The sequence below is a fragment of the Odocoileus virginianus genome, chromosome 18 (assembly GCF_023699985.2).
Source record: "Odocoileus virginianus isolate 20LAN1187 ecotype Illinois chromosome 18, Ovbor_1.2, whole genome shotgun sequence".
Taxonomy (NCBI): Eukaryota; Metazoa; Chordata; class Mammalia; order Artiodactyla; family Cervidae; genus Odocoileus; species Odocoileus virginianus.
The window spans coordinates 36,711,799-36,729,586 of NC_069691.1; the positions used below are offsets into that span (position 1 = coordinate 36,711,799).

A 17,788-nucleotide genomic window follows, 5' to 3' on the forward strand; every position below is an offset into this window, starting at 1 on the left:
AAGTTTATAACTCACAGTTTGCAGTTTAATTTCCTGACTTATTTTAGGAAAGGAGGTTGCCCATAAGCAATACTCATTCCACAGTGCTAAAGTTGATACCCTATTGGGTACCCTTGGTCAGCCTTTAACATCAGTGCGTACATTAGAAAGTAATGGCATCGATTTCTTTAAAAGCATTTTGTGATTTAGACATACCTTGCCCTGATTATTTGAAGTAAGTAATGTTTAGTTTTTTGAATTTGTTTGCTTTGACCATATTTATTCCATTCACTGATGCTTCTGTTTAGTTGCTGTTGTGTCCAACTCTTTGCAACCCCCTGGTGGACTGGGGGCTCCTGTGGGATTTCCCAGGCAAGAATACTGGAGTGGGTTGCCATTCCCTTCTCCAGGGGTTGTCCTGACCTAGGGATTGAGCCTGTGCCTCCAGCTTGGCGGGGAGATTCTTTGCTGATTCAGCCACCAAGGAAACCCAGAGCTGAATACTTAATCATTGTTTCTGCCTTCAGTGGAGATGGAATATAGCTGCCACTATCAATCTTTGGTTAGTGCCTTCCTGGACTTGAGTTCTATTGAATTAAATAACCTCTGGCCTTTTTAAATATATATTTTATTTTTTTTAATTAGAGGATAATTACTTTACAATATTGTGATGGTTTTTACCAGACGTCAACATAAATCAGCATTAGGTGTACAAATGTCCCCTCCCTCTTGAAGCCCCCCTCTACCCTTCCCCCGTCCCACCCCTCTGGATTATCACAGAGCACTGGGTTTGGGTTCCCTGTACCATACAGCAAGTTCCCACTGGCTGTCTGTTTTACATATTGTGATGTGTAGGTTTCAATGCCGTTCGCTCATATAATCCAACCCTCTCCTTTCCCCTCTGTGTCCAAATGTCTGTGTCTCCTTTGCTGCCCTGCCAGTAGGATTGTCAGCACTGTTTTTCTAAATTCCACATATAGGTATTAGCATATGACATTTGTCTTTCTCTTTCTGACTTACTTCACTCTGTGTAATAGGCTCTAGGTTCAGCCATCTCATTAACTGACTCAAATGTGTTCCTTTATATAGCTGAGTAATATTCCATTGTGTATATGTACCATAACTTTCTTATCCGTTCATCTGTTGATGGACATCTCGATTGCTTCCATGTCATAGCTATTGTAAATAGTGTCGCAGTGAACATTGGGCTACGTATATCCTTTTCAGTTCTGGTTTCCTCAGGGTATATGCCCAGTAGTAGGATTGCTGGGTTGTATGGTAGCTTTATTCGTAGTTTATAAAGGAGTCTGCATACTGTTCTCCATAGTGGCTGTAGCAGTTTGCATTCTCACCAACAGTGCAAGAGGGTTCTCTTTTTTCCATACCCTCTCTAGCATTTATAGTTTGTAGACTTTTTGATAATGATCATTCTGACTGGTACTGGTGTGAGATGATGCCTCATTATAGTTTTTGTTTGCATTTCTCTAATAATGAGTGAATACCTTCCCAGGTGGTGCTAGTGGTAAAGAACCTGCCTGAAAATGCAGGAGACAAAGAGATGTGGGTTTGACTCCTGGGCCAGGAAGATCCCCTGGAATAGGAACTGGCAACCCACCCCAGTATTCCTGCCAGGAAAATTCCATGGACAGAGGAGCCTGGTGGGTTGCAGTCCATGGAGTCTCAAAGAATCAGACGCAACTGAGCACACAAATAATGAGCAATGTTGAACATCTTTTCATGTGTTTAATAGCCATCAACCTCTGGCCTTTTACCTTTCTTCACAAAACATATTTTGTTCCCTTAGATTATCTTTTTGGAACTTTTTGGAACCTTTATTTTTCTGTGTAGTCTGCATATAGTCTTTTTAGTCTACATTTATAAGTCCAAGCCCTCTAGTATGGTATACATGCCCTTCCCAAACTAGTTCCCGCTAGTTCAGCCTGTGTTTTCTGCCATGAACACTCCTGTTAGCCATACACACCTGATCCCTGTTGCAACACCTATGCACACTGCCTCTCTGCATGTAATGTTCCTTCCCCTTCTTTTTCTGATATCTCTTCTTCATATTTCAAAGCTCAGCTCAAATGTCAGCTCTTCTACCTAGATATTTCCCCCCTCTCAGCTGGGCTACTTGCTCTTTCACAATATGTTTATATTTTTAACCTCTATTTTTGTCTCTAGCACACTCTCTGACAGTTAGTAGATAACCAGATCATTCTGAATAAAGATTTGATCAAACTGATGCAAAAGTTAAATTGGTTAGTTTCAGAATTACTCTGTCTATATCTCCTGTGGCTACCAATTTAGACAATATGAATACTCTAAGAAACTTAAAAAAAATTTTTTTTCAGGATCTTTCAATTGTTAAAGTTCCTATATTTGTGTACAATAAAATTCAAAGCTTTCTTCTATATCTTGGCCATATTTCCAAAGACTCTTGAAAACTAATGGTAACCTTATGTTTAAAATTACTCATTGTAGCTCTGCCTGTGATTGAAAATAATAGGGAACTGGTAAATTATGGCACATTGATACAGTGGAATATTATACAGCTAGAAAAATAAGGAATGATGGCTAAGATATATTTTTTCACTAAAAAATGAAAAATAAACAATACTATGTCTAGTAGGCTACTTTTTTATTTTTTAAAGAAAACACATGTACATATAAATTTTCAGTGACATGTGCATACAACATCTTTAAAAGGATAAATAAGACCTGTTAAGAGTTTTACCTCTGAGGAGAAAAACTGAGATACAGAGGAAAGACAGAATATTTGCCTCATATGCCTTTTTGAATTTTTAACTCTGTGAGTAAAGCTGCTCAGTCGTGTCTGAGTCTTTGCAACCCCATAGACTGTAGCCTGCCAGGCTCCTCCATCCATGGGATTTTCTAGGCGAGAGTACTAGAGTGGGTTGCCATTTCCTTCTCCAGGGGATCTTCCCGACCCAGGGACCAAACCCGGGTCTCCCACATTGCAGGCAGATACTTTACCATCTGAGCCACCAGGGAAGCATATTTAACTATGTGAACATGTTGCTAATTCAAAAGTATATTTTTTAATTAAAAAAATCTAATATTACTGACAAATTTTCATGTATACAGATGGCATGCTGATCCACTATCAGCAAAACTTCTGCTTTTCCATTTACAGCAGTGATGATGGACTTAGACTGATGTGCAAAGGATGGCCCATGCCATTTTCTAATGAGACATTGGAAACATCTTATCATTTTCTAATAAGACATTCTTGAATTAAAGGTGTAATCTAACTTGCTCTAATTATCTCTTAGAGACATTCCCCTGGCCCCTTTAAGATGCTGATAGTCTTACTTTTGGATATAAACAATACAACTATACAATGCAAGGAGGTTCTCTTGTTGTGAATTTAGGGTGAAAGCTATTTAGGGAGGAACTAATAGTACTACCCACATTTGAAAAAATGACTGAGGCAAAATCTCAGTGGCTTGTTTAAGGACAACCAATAAGTTACAGAAAGAGAGACACATTAAAACTTAACCTTTTAAAAGCCCTCTCAAAACTGATATTTTTGTGGTTATACATTAGGATTCTTCTAAAAAAATATTAGATGTGAGAGTTGGACCATAAAGAAGGATAAGGCTGGAGAATTGTTGCTTTCAAACTGTGGTGCTGGAGAAGACTCTTGAGAGTCCTTGAACAGCAAGGAGATCAAACCATTCAATCCTAAAGGAAATCAACCCTGAATATTCATTGTAAGGACTGATGCTGAAGCTCTGATGCTCCAGTCCTTTGGCTACCTGATGTGAACAGCTGACTCATTGGAAAAGACTCTGATTCTGGGAAAGATTGAGGGCAAGAGGAAAAGGAGATGAAAGAGGACTAGATGGTTGGATGGCATCACCAACTCAATGGACATGAGTTTGAGCAAGCTCCAGGAGATGGTGAAGGACAAGGAAGCCTGGCATGCTGCAGTCCATGGGGTTCCCAATGAGTCAGACACGACTGAGTGACTGAACAACAACAGAAAAAAAACATTTGTTCAAATGTGCACGCATGTGTGCACGTGGGCATGCACACAAAGAAAAAGACAGAAAATAAGTTTTTAGCTGTTTTAAAATTTTTTTTTAAGTTTCTTAGAGTATTCATATTGTCTACTTTGGTAGCCACAGGAGATGTAGACAGAGCAGATTCTGAAGCTGACCAATTTAACTTTGCATCAATTTGATCATGAAATGTGTTATAAAAGTGCTAGGTTTTCTTTATTCTTGCCAGTAGACATAATGATTATTTGTGAAGAATTTTCTTTCTTTGTTTAATTTCAAGTAGCACAGCTTTGTGGTTTGCAGTGATTACAAAGACTATACTCTGCATTGTTTACATCTTAAAAAAAACTGAAATGAGAATTAAATTTAAGAAATTAGGTTAAATTTAATTACAAACAGGGAACCCACACAGCCTGCTCTTCCAAATGCTCCTCAGGGAATCTTTTGAGACAGAAAACCGTCTTTATCTTTGGGATCTAAAAGCAGAAATGACTTTGTCATTTCCCTGTGGTTCTTGGCTGAGACATTTTGGATCTTCGGTTTCCAGTGTTTAAATTTCTGCTTGTCTCTGGCTTTCTCTCTTTTTTTTTTTGGCTTTCTCTTTTTGAAATAGAGATTTATGGCAACGTAGAGGTATCTTGGGCACAGAACCACACAAAGATTGCTCAGCTTTGATGTAGAAGAATGAGTGTAAAACTGTATTTTTTCATTTTGTCTGCCTAGCGTTCTTCAGAGGGAGAGAGAGAGAGAAGGGGAAAGAGGGAGAAGGGAGGGCAGTGAGGGTGGGGGAGAGAGAGACAGAGGGAGGGAAGGAAGGAGGAAGAAGCGGTTCTATGGAATAGACATTTAAACAATGTAGCTTCTGGAGCTTTCTCAGCATTAAATGCTGAGAGCTGTAAGGGAAGATGGAGGGACAAGTCAATGTGGTTCTCCCTCTCCCTTTTAACATACTCCTTGGCTCTTTGCAGGCTTTTTTTTTTGGTCCATGGGATTCTCCAGGCTGGAGTACTGGAGTGGGTAGCCATTCCCTTCTCCAGGGGATCTTCCTGACCCAGGGATCCAACCTGGGTCTTGCGCATTGCGGGCAGATTCTTTGCCATCTGAGGCACCAGGGAATCTAGTCTGTAGAATTCCCTTGCAGCATGTATGAAAAGCTTCCCCCTCTTCCACCCTTCTCCCCCCTACCCCTTCCCCCCATCCCTCCCTCCCCCCTCCAGATCCAACCCACAATTTGAGAAGCATTGGTCTAGAGCCTGCTACATTGTATAGTCTAACTTTGAAAAGAGACTTGACATTTGCAAAGCTCTGGTTGTCTAAAATTCAGGGAGTGGCTGGGAAAGTGTCTGGCTCTGTTTGAGAGACTGTTCCCTTCAAAGGAATAGTCTGATGTCCAAGAGCGCTCTGGGGTTCAAAGCGAAGGCGACATGAAACAATTGTAAACTAGTTTTTATAGCTTCTGTAAACAAAGAAATGGACATAAGAGGTCTAAAATGTTCTTTTAATCAGCAAGGAAATTGAAAAAAATTATTTCCTAGGGAGGGTGAAGGAAAGAAGGGGACTACAAAGGAAACACAGTAAGGAAATTATTATCAGCAGTTAAATGTGAATTTTGAAATTAGATAAAATTAAATAAAGTGAATGATTTGTGGTAGCATGTACTTTTCTTGTCCTTTAAGGAACTGCTTGTTTTAAGTTTAGGTTGTTTTGGTTTTGTTTTTACGTTGAGTTCATCCTAAGATAAAGATTCCGATAAGCAAGGAGTTTCCCTGTTTTTCTTTCCTTAGATTGCTTAACTGCGCTAACTTCTAGACAGCTTCATGCTGCCATTGTTACAGTTGCTTAGTAACAGGATTGTGAATAAAAACCATACTCTCCTATGAAGCCAGGTATTTAGTTTTCTATATTGAGGTGTCATGACAGCCTGTAATTTTAGTTCAACTGCTTCCCCGACCCCCCACCCCTTCTTTCAAAAAATATGTTTGGTAGAACTCAGATAAACTAGCTCTAGATAAAATAGGACTTGATTTGTGTTCTTTTTTATGCGTTCAAACAGGAGAGGAACCTGTAATTTATGTATTTTGGGGAAAAATTAAGTGCATTAAGGTGTGAGAGATGAAAGTCTATTTTCTGAGACTCCTTAAAGCTACTTTTTAGTAAATCTCAAATGAGATGTTTAAAATACCCCTAGTGGTTCCTGGCTAAAGCTGCTGGATCCAGTGAGTCTTGGATCATGGACTGATGAAGGTCCAGTTTGGTTAAAAATGATTTTGAGAACTAATTGGAGTTAAAACTTAGGGCAATTTAATGAGAAAATTCTTGTCTCTCAGGGTCTTCTCTTTTGTTGATGACCCTGTTCCTTGGGAAATGTAATTGCTTTGTTATCATGTAAGAAATGGTTCCATCCCTGGGTTGAGAAGATTCCCTGGAGGAGGAAATGGCAACCCACTCCAGTATACATGCCTGGGAAATCCCATGGACAGAGGAGCCTGGCCGGCTACAGTCCATGGGGTCATAAAAGAGCTGGATATGACCGAGTGTCTGAGTACTCATCAGTACTCAGGAAATGGTTAGCAACCAAGGAGACTACTGCATTCATACCTTGTATTATAGAAGCTTTTCTATATTATTTAGCTTTATTTTATTTGGCAGGAGAAGAACTAAAGAAGGCTGCCTTTTTGAGGTTTCCCTAAGATTGGAGGAAGACAGTCGTGGTTTGCATGCTTATTTGCAGCCAGGAGTCAGAGAGTTTTTTGTGACTTTGAGATGGTTTCAGGGTTTATATCTTCAGTGGTGTCATTGCTCATTTCATTTTAACCCTTATCTGACAATGACACAATTCCTGGTTCAGGGCTACTTCCTCATCTTGTCTTTCAAGTGTTCCTTAAGGCTTTAAACTTGTTTTCAGATGCTCTCCTTGCCTTTTTCAAACCCTTTTTCTTTCTCTAAACTCGCAGAATCTCTTTCAACTTGCAGCTCATAATCAGAAAAGTAATTCCAGCTACTTTCCTTGTCTAGGACATTCTGCCCTATTTCTTGTTAAGTTAGCTGACCTGGTTGAAGGCTTTGTTTGCCACAAAATCTTCCATTATAAGAGTCACATGTTTATGTGAAGATGTTTTTAGGTGATTTTTAAAAAGTGACTACTGAAATACACGATACTTCTTTTATAATGGAAAAATGTTTCAGAAGAAATCAGGCTGTTTTCTGGTATTTAGAAGACAAATAAATATGCAGAACTTTCCCAAGCAAAATCTCAGTAACATTATATTACTTAAAATTGTTTTGAAAGAAATATCATTTTTTGTTATTTATTCAACCTTGGGTTCCCCAGAACTTTTAAAAATTTCTTACCTCTCTTCCTGGCTGTTTTTTCTCATGTAATTTTATAACAAATATAGGAAATGACTTGATTATTAATCTAGTGTTTAACACTTGTTTGCTGGGACATACTGTACTTAAGGCTGACCATTTACCCTTTTGAGTTAAAAAGAGACTTGGCTACATTTGTACCATTTGCTCCCATGATACCCAGGTATGCTCTCTTTTGGAATGTTTGTGTAATTCTCTTCAACACAAACTTTTGTTATTCTCATCCTGGGTCAGAAAGTTAGTATGGGTACTTTCTTGCACCTTATATTTTGAATATTTTGAAAATAAAGGACCAAGCATTAATTGTAGTCTTTTCAAAAGGAGAGCAAGCATATTGTATTTATGTATGCTTACATACATAAGTACAGTGTTTAATGCTGTAATCAAATAAACCCCAGACAAAGGAAACCTGAGACATTCATATACACAGTAGTAATTATGCTATATTTACCTAGGGAAGAACAATTTTTATGGGTGGTTTTGATTAGTATAGTCTGTGCAGCTTGACCGAAATTTTTCTTTCCTTTTTTTTTTCTGGAATATTCAGCATCATTATTGACCTACACTCCCTTTTATGATGAGATCTGGGTTTAGTTCTTAGGTCAGTGAAAATTGAGCTTCCTTTTTAAAAAAAAATTTTTTTTTTAATGATTCAGTTATATATATATTTCTTTCTTTAATATTCTCTTTCACTATAGGTTATTACAAGATATTGACTATGCTTCCCTGTGCTATACAGTCGGTCCTTATGGGTTTTAGAAATAGTATTTTATAAGTAGTAGCATGCCTATGTTAATCCCAACTCCTCATTTATCCCTCCTGCCTCCTTTGGTAACCGTAAGTTTGCTTCATATGTCTGTGAGTCTGTTTCTGTTTTGTAAAGTAATTCATTTGTATGATTTTTTTTTAGATTGCGCATATAAGCAATATTGTATATTTGTCTTTCTCTGTCTGGTTCACTTCACTTTGTTTGATAATCTGTAGGCCTATCGTGTTGTAGCAGGTGGCATTATTTCATTCTTTTAATGGTTGCATAATATTCCATTTATATATATGGATGACATCTTTATCCATTCATCTGTTGATTGACACTTAGGTTGCTTCCATATCTTCAGTTCAGTTCAGTTCAGTCGCTCAGTCGTGTCCGACTCTTTGCGACCCCATGAATTACAGCACGCCAGGCTTCCCTGTCCATCACCAACTCCCGGAGTTTACTCAAACTCATGCCCATCGAGTCGGTGATGCCATCCAGCCATCTCATCCTCTGTTGTCCCCTTCTCCTCCTGCCCCCAATCCCTCCCAGCATCAGGGTCTTTTCTGATGAGTAAACTCTTCTCATGAGGTGGCCAAAGTATTGGAGTTTCGGCTTCAGGATCAGTCCTTCCAATGAACACCCAGGACTGATCTCCTTTAGGATGGATAGGGTTGCCATACTGGAGTGGGTTGCCATTCCCTTCTTCAGGGGATCCTCCTGACCCAGGAATCTGATCCTGCTTCTCTTATGTCTCCTGCGTTGGCAGTTCTTTACCACTAGCACCACCTAGGAAGATGACAATTTACCATTTACTGGCTGTGTCTTTATTCTGTGAATATTTGTATGCTGGGATCCCTTGTGTATTAACCATATGATGGGAGAAGGATTAGTAATTCTCAAAACAGAGAGGAGACTGGGACACTATTACTGAAGATTGAACTTGGGGGAAAGCCATAACTTTGGAAATAGGTATCTGTCAGCTTCTCAGCTCTAGCTTTGAAACATTATTGTATTTAAGCATAGGTAATGATATTTGATCTGTGTTGCTCTGACTGGTATAGAGGGAGTAGCAATTGAGTGGATGGAGAGCAATTGTCAAAGATAGCATAATTGTTTTGTTGTGATGGCAAGATGACACCATGTTTTCCATCATCTTTATTATCACCATCCTCTGGAATATTGTTTTGAAAGCATGTATTACCTCTCCAAACAGAGTAATATAGAAATAGCCATTGACTTGGTTTCCAAGGGAAGGGAGGTTAAGGAAGGAATCTAGCTTGGAGTGTGACACACACACATACACACACAAAAAAACAAGAAGATTTTAGAAAAAGTAGGTGTTACAAAGAGGAACTCTTTGATTTTAAAAGCTTTCTATAGAAAATTTTAAAAATAAGTAGAATAGTGTTATGACCCTCATATTCCTGTTACTCAGCCTAACAACTTTTCGCTCATGGCCAGTCCTTCTCCTCCATGATTCCCCCTGCCATATTCTTTTGTAGCAAATCCAAGATATTGTGTAATTTCTTCTGTAGATATTAAGTGTATATGTTTTAAAAAATAAAAACATTAATAATATTATACCTAGATATTTGTGTGTGCGTGTAATTTTAAAATATCTAGCCAGTATTTAGTTTTCTAATTGCCTCATAATTTTTTAAAAACAATTTGTTGGAATAATCATCCAAATAAGAGTTAGTTGTTATGTCTTTAATATCTCTCCTAACCTATAGGCTCTCTGCTTCACATCTATCCATCTTTCTCTGTCTCTTTCTTATATTTATTGAAAAAACTCGGTTGTTTGCAGTGATTCCCACAGTGTGAATTTTGCTGACTGCTTCCACATGGTGTACTTTAATTTATTTCTCTGTATTTCCTATAAATTAAAGTGTGCTCTAGAAATTTGGTGAGATTTAAGTTCAGTTTTTGTTGTTGTTGAGGGGGAGTGTCAGAGGAGGGAAGACTTCTGCATAGATGGTAATCTATTCTTCCGTCCAAAGGGACATAACAGCTCATTATTTTCTCTTTTGGTGATGTTAGCTGTTGGTGCTTAATGGCTAGATCGATTAATTCATTAGGAGTTTCAAAATAGTGAGTTTCTAATTCTTTTTTTCTTTGCTTATTATTTGAAATATTGCTATAAAGAGAACCTTCCCCATATCTACTATCTGGTTACCCAGTAGTACAGTTTGTATAGGAAAGGTAGGATATCTACCTGATTTTTTCTTTTTATTAGCTAAACTTCAGAACAGCAGTTTTTAAAAACATCCATCAGTGTTGAACAATTAGATTTTATTTTATAAAAATTACAATGAGTTCATGGATTTAAACATAATTGCTGTATTTCCATCCTCTGTCCCTTTTAAAAAGTTATATTTTGAGCCTTTATTATCTTTTCACTATTTTGAGTTTATTTTAGACCCATTCTTTTAGAAGCAGCTTGAGAGAGAGACAAGATAAAGGGAGAGAGAGGAAGAAATTTTAGTAGTTTCTAAAGTCCTATTGCTACTTAATGATTTTCATATATAACAAATGAATTAAGAGGGAAGAGGTGAAAAAAACAGCATCCTCCAAGGACCCCTTTCAGCTGCTCTGATCTTAAGTCACAGAAACCATCTAATATTTGTAAGATTCTCTTAGGTGTTAATTTATAGTGTGGTGAACTTGGCTGCATGGTGGGCAGTCTTCAACATAGTAGTTAAATCTCTGTTGACTGTGCCGAATATTTCTTGTACTTTACTTATTCTGTCAGGAGTCTTAAGTTGGTTTTAATGGTATAACTATGTGGTTTAAGATGTATTTTAAAACAAGCAAATAAACAAAAACTCCCAGCAAAAAACCCCTGCCTCTCTTCCCCAAGCAGGGTTATTACATTGCTTGATAATGTAAAGGATATTATGTTAATTTTATCTTCCCAGTACTTACGATTCCCTCGTTTGCTAAATGTGCAGTCCCAGAAAGGATGATAACCAAAGCGAGTAATATCATTCATATTAGCCTGTTTAGTAATAAACTAAGAATTTTGGGCTCCCCCAGTGGCTCCACAGTAAAGAATCCACCTTCTGTGCAGGGGACGCAGGAGACACGGGTTTGATCCCTGGATTGGGAATGATCCCCTGGAGGAGGAAATGGCAAACCTCTCCAATATTCTTGCCTGGGAAATCCCACGGACAGAGGAGCCTGACAGGCTACAGTCCACAGGGTCACAAAGAGTCGGACCTGACTGAGTGACTGAGCATGCACACAAAGAATGAACTTTATAATTATATAGATATAAGATACTGTAATTTTAATGTGCATATGCAAGATCACATAATTATAGAACCAGAAATTACCTTCAGAGGTCACCTCTGAATCCAAGCAAGACAATACCTTAGCTGTCTTCCATCGATCCATCTATTCATGTACTAATTAAACACTTATTGAATATCTCTTGTATGCCTGTACTAGGCGCTGTGAGATCACGGTGAGGAAAGCAGATGTAGTCATTGCACTCCTGATGTTTTTCGTTTGGAGAGAGATGCCATAATCACATAGTCATACGATTATATCTTCAACTGCATTCAGACAGAGTACCCTGTGCTTCTTGCGCCTTTAACGTGAGAGTTTGACTTGTCATGGAGGTCAAGGAAGGCTTCCCTGATGAAGTGACCCAACACGAGACTGAGGCATGAATAAAATTTATCTCAGGAAATAGAAGAGGATAGACTTTTCCAGTTATAAGAAGTAGCATGTGGCAGGTCCCTGTGGTGGGAGGGAGCTGACTTCTTAGAAAGGCTTGAAAAATGCCAACATTATGCAGAGAGTGGTTTGAGATGAAGCTGGGGATAAGGGTAGGAGTCAGACAATGCAGGCCATGATGGCTACGCTAGAGGATTTGGGTCTTTATCCTGAGTGCAGAGGGAGTCTGTTGAAGTGTTTTTAATCTGCTGAGTATCAGTGATTACAAAAAGACCATTCTGGCAGTGTGAACATGACGTTGAAAGTGCTGGGTTCTGGCTAGGCAGTAGAGTGGGATAGGGAGATGGGTTTAGGTGGCTGTTATACAGTTCCGGTAAGGGGTGATGGTTGCTGCCTGGAGTTGAAGGGAAATAGATGGATTTGTGAGATATTTAGGGGATGAAGCATTTGAGGTGGATTGAATATAAGAAAGACTGAAGGGAATATATCAAAGGTGATTCCTTGATTTCTGGCTTCCCTGACAGGTAGATAGGAAACATTAGAAGACCAGGTGTGTGGGAAGAGCATGAGTCTGGTTTTGGACATGTTGGATTTAAGGCACAATTTAGACACCAAAGTGGGACTATCTGGTAGGCAGTTGGATACACCCATTTTTGGTAGTGACATCCCCGGAACACATTGTACTATGAACAAGTAAGTTGTTGTATCTAATCAGATCTCTTCTGCATTGATTGAAGTCTTCTCTTGTATTTTTAAAATAACTTTCTGTGTATCTTATACATAGCCAGTCTGCTTGTCTCAGGGTTAATTTCAGATCCTGATATTGTTCTCAGAAGTCTATTCCTCAAATTAGCATGTTTTTATGTCGGTGCTAAACTATGACTGAAGGCAGGTTCTCAATAAATGATACCAAGCTATTTCATTGTTTATTTAAATTTCTGCTTAGACTGTCTATCTAGGAGACAAGGTTTAATCTTCTATTTGTGTTCAGTGAGTCCCACCTCACCTTGAGATTATAAATCTCACCTCCCTTTTTTCACTATTTAGAAAAATAGAAGTAATACATACTTTTTTGAAAACTCAAGCAATGGCACTTGCAGGTTGTGAAAGTAGTAAGTGGTAAAATTTTTCCTTTTCATCATTTTCTCTCTTTCTTTTCTTCTTTTTAAAAATTACTTTCTTGTTGGGCCCTGGTAGAACTAGGAAGTGACAGTACTGTAAGGGCGTAGGGCATGTAGGGTGGCTCAGAGTTTCCTCCAAACATTGATCTTTGTTTCCTCTAGAATATAGGGAAAGTCACTGTTGTTCAGTCCCTCAGTCCTATCCGACTCTTTGCAACCCCATGGACTGCAGTATCCCAGGCTTCCCTGTCCTTCACCATCTCCTGGAACTTGCTCAAACTCATGTCCCTTGAGTTGGTGATGCCATCCAACCATCTTGGGAAAGTTAGAGTGATCTGAAATCAGATCCAGGCACACAGGATCAGGGACCAGCTAATTCCAGTGAAACTGGAGCCCCATTTCTAGACCTATAAAAAAAGCCCATACTCTACTTATAGCCCCATACACTTCAAGTATTTTCAAGTTGGATGTTCTATTCATATGTATAGTGTTCTAAAACTTTTTTTTTCACTTAATATGTGTTGGGACGTTTTTGCATAGATATGTTTGCATCTTTATTAATAGCTGCAGACTACTTTATATGATTACATCATATTTTATGATATGATTTTTGATATGATTATATCTTATTTTAAATATTTCTCCTTTGTCAAATGTAGTTTTCTTCTTCTATTTCTTTAAGATAACAAATGGATCTTCTTTTGGGTATATGTAAGGGTATTTCTATATGATAAGTCATTTTTTGGGGGGTGTGCCTCAAGGCTTTTGGAATCTTAGTTCCCTGACCTGGGATCAAATTCAAGATCCCTGGCAGTGAGAATGTGGAGTCTTAACTGCTGGACCACCAGGGAATTCCCCTGATAGATTTTTAGGAATGCAATTTATAGGGAAAAGACTGCCTTTAAACTTTTTATGGATACTACCAAATTGCCCTCCCTAATTTCAGTCCTGGGTGTTCATTGGATCGACTGATGCTGAGGCTGAAACTCCAATACTTTGGCCAGCTCCTGAGAAGAGTTTCCTCATTGGAAAATACCCTGATGCTGGGAGGGATTGGGGGCAGGAGGAGAAGGGGATGAGAGGATGAGATGGCTGGATGGCATCACTGACTCGATGGGCATGAATTTGAGTAAACTCCGGGAGTTGGTGATGGACAGGGAGGCCTGGCGTGCTGCGATTCATGGGGTCGCAAAGAGTTGGACACGACTGAGTGACTGAACTGAATTGAACTGAAAGTCTGAACGAATGTATGCTCAACCTGAAAATACTTATTTCCCATTCACTCATCCACACTGGATATTATGAATCTGACTCTTCTGTGATCTGCTTATCTCTATTCTCTGTTCACTTTTCTGTTGTATGATTTGTTTTATTTTGTTGCTTATTTTTGTTTTGTGGATATTTGTCATATATGTAATAAATATTTCATCTCAATTTATCTCTCATGTTTATGTTTTCTTTCCCCCAGAACCCTTCCCCACTAACTTTGCTACAGTGATTTGGAATTTTTATGACAGGTCATCTTCATTTTTTTGTCTTTTTTACACTTTTCCCTCCAAAACCTCTCTTAATAGTCGCTTTAATCTTTATAGTGACATTTGAAAAATGTTAAAGACTGGATTGTATATTCTTCTGGTATTCATTCTGACCAAAGTTTTTTTTTAATTTTTTTATTTTTATTCACACTGAGTGGCTTGTGGCATCTTAGTTTCCTAACTAGGGATTGACCCCTCAGTGAAAGCACTGTGTCCTACCCACTGGACCACCAAGGAATTCCTTGGTGACCAAAGTTCTTCGTATTCTGTATCTTTCAATCTATTTAGTTCTTTCTTGTCCTTTATGTTTAAAAAAACAGTTTTCTTGGTATAGTTCATTTATTAAAATCATTCTTATGAAGTGTACAATTCAGTGGTTTTTGGTATATTTACAAAGTTGTGTAATCATTATACATTATCTTTTAACTCAAGAGCCTCTTTAAGAAAAACTTTCAGAGAATTATGTCTGAAAATTATTTCTTTTGTCTTCATATATTACACTTAGTCATTCCAGGAGGGTTAGATTTATTAAGTTATATAAACCTTTCTCTCATAATTCCATATGCATTGCTTCATTTAGCATTGCAGATGAGAATTTGTATGCCAAATTAGAGATGATGTCAGTCTAGTAGTCTTTATTTTTCAAATTTTATTTTATAACTGAAAGTTCATAGGATTTTTTCTTCTCATTTTTGGATTTGGGAAATGTTAGCAATTAATTTTTTCAAGACACTTGACTAGCACTTGGTAGCCCTTTCAATTTGAAGACTTTGAAATTTTCTTCTCTCCTTTCTTGGATTTTAGCTTCTCTAATGACTATGTTTTTTTCTTTTATTATTTTGATTTTTAGCACTATTCAAATTGTTGTAACCTCTTTCTTCAGTCATACAGAATTCAGTTACAGATTTTTAATTTATTGGCTATGCCAAAGCCTTTGACTGTGTGGATCACAATAAACTGTGGAAAATTCTGCAAGAGACGGGAATACCAGACCACCTGACCTGCCTGCTGAGAAACCTGTATGCAGGTCAGGAAGCAACAGTTAGAACTGGACATGGAACAACAGACTGGTTCCAAATAGGAAAAGGAGTATGTCAAGGCTGTATATTGTCACCCTGCTTTTTTAACTTATATGCAGAGTATATCATGAGAAATGCTGGCCTGGAAGACGCACAAGCTAGAATCAAGATTGCTGGGAGAAATATCAATAATCTCAGATATGCAGATGATACCACCCTTATGGCAGAAAGTAAAGAAGAACTAAAGAGCCTCTTGATGAAAGTGAAAGAGGAGAGTGAAAAAGTTGGCTTAAAGCTCAACATTCAGAAAACTAAGATCATGGCATCTGGTCCCATCACTTCATGGGAAATAGATGGGGAAACTGGAAACAGTGGCTGACTTTAATTTTTTGGGCTCCAAAATCACTGCAGATGGTGATTCTAGCCATGAAATTAAAAGATGCTTACTCCTTGGAAGAAAAGTTGTGAGCAACCTAGACAGCATATTAAAAAGCAGAGACATCCCACTACAATATCGTAAAGTAATTAGCCTCCAACTAATAAAAATAAATGGAAAAAAAAAAAGCAGAGATATTACTTTGCCAACAAAGGTCCGTCTAGTCAAGGCTGTGGTTTTTCCAGTAGTCATGTATGTATATGACAGTTGGACTATAAAGAAAGCTGAGCACTGAAGAATTGCTGCTTTTGAACTGTGGTGTTGGAGAAGACTCTTGAGAGTCCCTTGGACTGCAAGGAGATCCAACCAGTCCATCCTAAAGGAATCAGTCCTAAGTGTTCATTGGAAGGACTGATGTTGAAGGTGAAACTCCAATGCTTTGGCCTCCTCATGTTAAGAGCTGACTCACTGGAAAAGACCCTGATGCTGGGAAAGATTGAGGGCAGAAGGAGAAGGGGATAACAGAGGATGAGATGGTTGGATGGGGTCGAGACCGGCTCGACAAGCAGGGCTTCCGAAAGCGTGATACGGTGAGAGAATGAGAGACAAGACAGAAGAATTCGGAGAAAAGCGAGGATCAGGGACCAACACCGCTCCAAGGTGAAGGTGCCGAAACTGAATCCAAGCCAGCTTTATTATGCTTTGAGCTGTGAATGAAAGAATATGTGGGGAGTTAAACTATAACTCATGTAGCCTTTGGGGCCAAAGAACAAAATGATCATTAACCATTGAGTAATTAGGAAACAGTAATCAATAACAAATCAGTAACTGTGACTAATAGTCTTATCTATAGATTTTCCACCAGATACATAAAACGTGTGACTCTGAAACGCCAGTTGAGAAACAGTCTGGGGTCAGTTTTCCGACCCCAGGATCATATCTTGTTTTCAAGACTATGAGCTGTTCCCTCTGGACTTGTTCCAAGTGTCTCATGCCTTATAGCATCCAGTTTATCAATAATTATAAATTTCTTTTGCGGCCCTTGCTGGGGCCTGCTTTTCTTTTATTCTTTCTGTCTCCTAAAGGATAACATCACCGACTCAATGGACATGAGTTTAGGTGAACTCCAGGAGTTGGTGATGGACAGGGAGGCCTGGCGTACTGTGGTTCATGGGGTTGCAAAGAGTCAGACATGACTGAACTGAACTGAATTTTGTAACAGCAAATCTCAGATGCAGAGTAACAAAGGCTTGAAAACAAGAGAAAGAGGTTTTTGTGAAGAAAGATGGAATGCTAGGATTTAGGCATTTATGATGTAACCGTATTAGTTTTAGGAATGTTCTAGGTTTTTGCATTCATGAACTCTGACACTTTTGTTTGCATAACCTTACAAAGGGAGAAACATTGCAATCTTAACGGTATAAGTATTAGATTATTGATTTATCAAAAAAATAACTAGACACTTTACTGACATACACTAATTTATTCTTTAAAACAACATAAGATTGAGTTGATTATTATGATTCCAAGTTGCTCAGATGAGAATGTTGGCATTAAGTGACTTGCCCAACATTTCCCAGTTAATTTGAATTAAAGCAGGGATTTAAATGAAAATCTGAAACCATCCATCCCTCTCAGCCCACTTGAAATATTTAAAAATTTAAGAAATTATTCAATTGAATTTAAGGCAACTGCTTTACTACTTGAATGGATCTACACATGATTTATTGATGCCATCATCTTTCAAAATTCATAATCTATTCATGTTACATACACTCTTGCTTAAAATATAGTATGGATTCAGTTATCCACATAGTAAAATCTCAGCCCACAAATAAAATCAAGGTATCGCTTAAAGATTTAGAAAAGCTGAAAATTTACAGGCCACAGTGGTTCTTGGAAATGCCTTGAATTAAATGTACATAGGAT

At 38.2% G+C, this 17,788-nt stretch overlaps 1 protein-coding gene across 3 annotated transcripts in view; it reads left to right on the plus strand.

Moving 5' to 3' along the window:
* Positions 1 to 17,788, plus strand: part of FOCAD (focadhesin) — a 286,020-nt gene that overhangs the window by 30,098 nt on the left and 238,134 nt on the right. The window lies entirely within an intron of this gene.